Genomic DNA, 5,799 nt, shown 5'->3' with positions numbered 1-5,799 from the left:
CCATGTCGTGAACCCAATACAGCACGTTGTATTTGACAGTTGTCCGTCTTTATAAGATAGATGTGGTGGTTATCAAAAGCTGCACAACTCTTGATGGTATAAAATAAGCATCTCAGGTGATCCAACCTCTAGCTTCAATTTTGAAAAAAAGTAATATGCCTTTTTTTTTTGGTAGAAAAGTAATATGTCTTTACTAGACTCACGCTGGAGTTGAAATTTTATAAGGATACTATTAGCTATAGAATATGTTTTGGCAAAGAAAAGAAATTATCTAAGTATTATTTGATAAATAAGTGCAAGAGATAACATGCATAACTACATTTAGCATATTAGATTTCGTGATGATCTGAATTTAAAAATAAAAAATAAAAAATAGAATAGAATTTTTTTCTTATTCTATGGTATACATTTCTTCGATAAGAAGATGGAACGTAACTATATCATTTCTCTCCTAGTTATTTTGTGCGGAGATGTAACTTTATTTTAAGAGACAAAATGTTTTCTAGTTGGATAAAGTACATTTTTTTCAAAATCTATGCCTAATTCAAAACACAACAAGACTATGGATGACTAAATATGGTTCAATTTTGCAAGCCTGAATAACAATCTCTGTCATATATATATTGTTGGGTGAATGTCTGATCAGCACACTACTTTCAATACTTTTTCAGTACCACGTGATGCAGTAAGAAGAAAATAAAATAAAATAAAAATAATCAAAATATGTGGATCAACCACAAAAAGACTCGCCTCCACGGAGCATGCAAACTTCACTATAAAAAAGAAAATTTTATAAGAGGAGACCTCACCCTCAATCCTTGTACATCCAATTCTCTCTCTCTAGAAGTTTTCCTCTCAAAAGCTCTCTCTCTTGGAAGACCCCCTGAACCTCTGAAGTGACCGGCGTCCGCTGTCCAGGAGCCTCCTGCTCCTCTCTCAGCGCTTCCGCCTCTCTCTCTTCTCTCAAATTCGGTACGGCTCCGTACGGCGTATCCACTGAGAAAACCCGAACCACCTCCTCTCTATTACCGATCAGCCCTATTTAAAGGACTTAAAACTTGATTAGAGATGGATTAGGAGTCCTAAACAAAGCCAGATAATCCCCTGAACCGTCGGATCAAGACCGAGACGTCTCTGGGCCCTCTGATCGCACTTCGATCCATAGAATAGTATCATAGACCGCGTAAAATGCGTGAAAAATGCCCACGCGGTCCACACGATCCGCCATGGACCGCTCGATCCACGGTGGACTGGGGTACAGGGCTCAGGCAAGGCGCCTGGGCCTAGGCCAGCCCGCGCCCGCGCGCGAGCCAGCGCATGGGCTGGGCCGCCCGCCTGGGTCGCACGTCCCGCGTGCCGCCGCCTATGGCCGCACCGCTACCGCCGGCCGCTGGCGGTCCTCCACCGTCTCGGGTCTCGTGTCGACTTCAAAAGCTCGTATCTCTTCCATCTGAGCTCCGTTTGGGGTGATCTTGATCTCGTTGGACTCCATTTTTCACTGCGAACCTCGCTGTGGGCTCAATATAGGCTGAATCTTGAGAAGTCAAATCCTAACAATCTCTACCTTGACTCGATATTCGACCTCCTCCAAACTCTGAGAGCTTCTGGATCTCTTCGCCCCCATGCCTTGGGGCAAATACCTGCTGATCATGGATGGGCAAACATGGGAGTCGAGCCAGGCTGCTCGATCCCATCTCCATCGTATGCTGTGCTCCTCCTGACCTGAGACTTGCTCGGGGCATCGTCCTGCGGCAATAGGAATCTCACCTTACGACGTCACCTCTCATCCTTCCGAGTCTCTTATCTCGTGCCCGATCTGCTTCCTGGAGCTCCACCTCGCTCTGGGCTCCACCTAACTTCCGAAGCTCCACCTCGCACTGGGCTCTCCGTCAGGTAATAATGTCCTCTGCTCCCCTTTTTTCCCTCCAGCATAATTCTATCACCGCGTAGTACCCTCAGGATTCCTCCATCGGCTACCGTCTTGTAACCTCTCGAATCCAGTCTGCTAAGTGAGAAAGATTCCGTCTGAAATCGGATATGTATCGGACCTCCCTCAATCTCCTCACTGCACCTTCATGTGTCCTCCAGTTGACCGTCCGAATATCTTTGATCACACAGCTCGATCCATCCGGCAGATATACAGTGCCCTCACTGTTCTCCAGGGAGTCAAACTGCTCCTCTCTGCAACATACATGATAGGGGCATGTAGAATCTAATATCCACTGTTGGGAAGAAGTAGATACCTCGTCAGATATCTCCAGGACATCTCCATCTGAATCGCTGCCGGCCGTCGCTACAGCAGCCACCATCTGATTTTTGAGTTGAGGGCAATCTCTGACTAGATGCCCCAACTCCTTACACCGGTAACACCTGATTTTGCTCAAGTCCCTCCTGGACTTGGACCGCCCTCGTTGCGATCTCTGACTAGATGCCCCAACTCTGACTAGATGCCCCAACTCCTTACACCGGTAACATCTGATTTTGCTCAAGTCCCTCCTGGACTTGGACCGCCCTCGTTGCGATCTCCTGTCGCTCCGTCTACCGCCTTCTGCTCCTTCAGAAGCCACCAAATCTGAGCTACCACCACCTGAGCTCAAAGCTGAGTTCTCCCTCCTGAGAACCTCGTTCTGGAGTATCACTGCGGTGACCTCATCCATCTTGATAGTGCTCTTCCCCACTAAAAGAGCAGTCACCAAGGACTCGTACGAAGAAGAAAGCGACGCCAGCAAAACCAGCACCCTGGTCTTTTCCTCAATATTCTCGCCAACGCTGAGGAGGTCGGTGAGGATCTTCTGGAAGTGGCTGAGATGCTCCTGCACGCTCTGTCCCTCAGTCATCCGCAATTAGTAAAACTGCCTCTAGAGGAAAAGAGTGTTGGTGAGAGACTTCGCTATGTACAACTCTTCGAGCTTCGACCACAGCACCGTCGGAGAAATCTCACTTAGCACATGGATCACCACCTCATCCGTCAGGTACATGCGGATGGTACTCACCACCTGCATCTATAGTCGTTTCTAATCCCGTACCTCCATGGTGGTCGGCTTCTCATCGCATAAGAGAGCATCGATCAACCCTTGTTGGATGAGCACGTCCTTCACCCTTGCCTGCCACAAGAAGAAATTCCTCTTACCATCAAACTTGTTGATCTCCATCTTGATTGTTCCTGTCTTCTTCATCTTTAGTCTTGCTCACCACCGCTGCAATCTGCATCCTTGTACCACCTGACTCTGATATCACTTGGTGGGTGGATGTCTGGCCAGGACACCACCTTCCAAGACCTTTTCAGTACCACGCGATGCAGCAGGAAAAAAGAAGAAACAAAACAAAAACAATCAAAATACGTGGATCAGCCACAAAAGGGCTCGCCTCCACGGGGCATGCAAACTTAACTATAAAAAAGAGAATTTTACAAGAGGAGACCTCATCCTCAATCTTTGTACACCCAATTCTCTCTCTCTAGAAGTTCCCCTTTCAAAAGCTCTCTCTCTCTTGGAAGACCCTCTGAACCCCTGAAGTGATCGGTGTCCGCTGTCTAGGAGCCTCCTGCTCCTCTCTCAGCGCTTCCGTCTCTCTCTCTTCTCTCGAATTCGGTACAGCTCCATACGACGTATCCACTGAGAAAATCCGAACCACCTCCTCTCTGTTACCGATCAGCCGTATTTAAAGGGCTTAAAACTTGATTAGAGATGGATTAGGAGTCCTAAACAAAGCCAGATAACCTCCGGACCATCGGATCAAGACCGGGACGTCCCTAGGCCCTCCGATCGTGCTCCGATCTACAGAATAATATCGTAGACCGCATGAAATGCGTGGAAAATACCCACGCGGTCCACATGGTCTGCCATGGATCGCCCGATCTACGGTGGATCAGGGTACAGGGCCCAGGCAAGGCGCCAGGGCTTGGGCCGGCCCGTGCGCGCGGGCCTGGGCTGCACCCGCACGCGGGCCCACGCACGGGCTGGGCCATGCGCTCGCTTGGGCTGTGCGCCCGCTTGGGCCGCCCGCCTGGGTCACTCGTCCCGCGCGCCGCCGCCGCTCGCCGACGGTCCTCCACTGCCTCGGATCTCGTGCCGACTTCAAAAACTCGTATCTCTTCCATCCGAGCTCCGTTTGGGGTAATCTTGGTCTCGTTGAACTTCATTTTTCATCACGAACCTCGCTGTAGACTCAATGTGGCTGAATCTCGAGGCGTCAAATCCTAACACATACATACATATATATATATATATATGTATGCATGCATGTATGTATGTATGTATATTTGTGTGTGTGTTCATTCATGGATACATGCATACATAACACATACGTATGTATGTACATATATATAGTATGTGTGTATGTATGTATATACACTTAGTGGATCTCCAACTATGCCATCTACTACCTCTAAGCCAACCTATTATCAAATGAGAATCAGATTTATATCAAGTCTAGATTAGATGATGGGGATATTATATTGATAATTTGAGCTATTGGATATAATCTATTACCTCTAAATTATTTATATTGTCAAAATTATATGATTTAGAGATCTTCAACTTATACATCAAAAGATCAAGAGATCTCCTTGTAAGGATTTCAATCTTTGTTTCATGATCACCATTTTGAAATGTTGTAGATGATGAATGCACTCTTTGCCCTAACTTTCAATCCAAGATTGCTAGTACTCTTCCTAGTGTTATGGCTTAATGCTTTACCGTTAGCCTACTAAGTTTCCTCTTAAACCATATCCATCTAGTTTTTTTTTTTTTTTATACATCCGCATTTGATCCTTCAAGATTTTTTTTTTTTTTTTTTTTTTTTGAGGTTTAAAGGAGGCACATAGCCACCTAGCATTTATTCAATAATGAGTGAAATGTGGGATTAAACATAGTCTGGTGGGGTATATAGATAAAAAAATATGAAACCTGAGATGAAAGAAACAGATCAGCAACTGCAAAATTTTTCCTGCGATTTAGTAACCTGTAACATGAGAGCAATATTTAGAGGTAGAGATATTGAACAAATACTGGTACAGTTTTGACTTTTGATCAACTTTTTCATGCTCTCGACTTGAGTTTCTTTCATGTAAATTACCTTCAAGAGCATTCTTCTCATAGTGCATTGCTACATCCGGTGTCAATACGTCATACTACCTATCGTTAATATTAATTCAGATATGTAGATACATATCTAGTACACAGCCGGACATGCTACTCTTCCTACGACGCCAACCGGAGCACATCAGCAAGTTGACATGGGATAAGTAGGAGGGGGGACCAATTTCGGGCAAAAGTGAATTCGTGAGGATTTAAATGGGAAAGCTGCACTGTGGACTGAGGTGCAGGCCAACCTCAGTGTCTCATGCGATGCACCATTCTTTTACTAGCTTGTGCCTAGTTCCTGATTCGTTTTGGTTTGCACTAAATGCCCACTTATTCATTTCCCTGAACCCCTCATCTGTAAGGCTTTAATTTTTCCTTACCCACTCATCGCTGCAACCTCTGCAGAAATAAAGAGAGGCAGTTGAACGCGATCCGCTTTGAGAAATTTCATCACAAAGCGCGTCTAGGGAACCGCACAGAGACAAGTCACAAGAGGTCTTAAAAGTAAAGGAAATTGCCAAGGCTAAAGTTTTCTTTGATCAACTTTATCTTTAGTCGGCTTTGCTTAAAGATGGTACCAGACCACCAACTTTAAACACCGCTGGGAAATTTCCTGCAACGGCTTCATTCTCCCATGACAACTTCATTCTATTTCTCCTTTCAAAGATGTAGAGTTCCGCTCCATGTCCCTCACCCTGCTCCTTCCTTCAGCCTA

This window comes from Elaeis guineensis, chromosome 3 (assembly GCF_000442705.2).
Source record: "Elaeis guineensis isolate ETL-2024a chromosome 3, EG11, whole genome shotgun sequence".
Classification (NCBI taxonomy): domain Eukaryota; kingdom Viridiplantae; phylum Streptophyta; class Magnoliopsida; order Arecales; family Arecaceae; genus Elaeis; species Elaeis guineensis.
The sequence above is the reverse complement of the archived record's forward strand: the minus strand, read 5'-3'. Positions refer to the sequence as shown.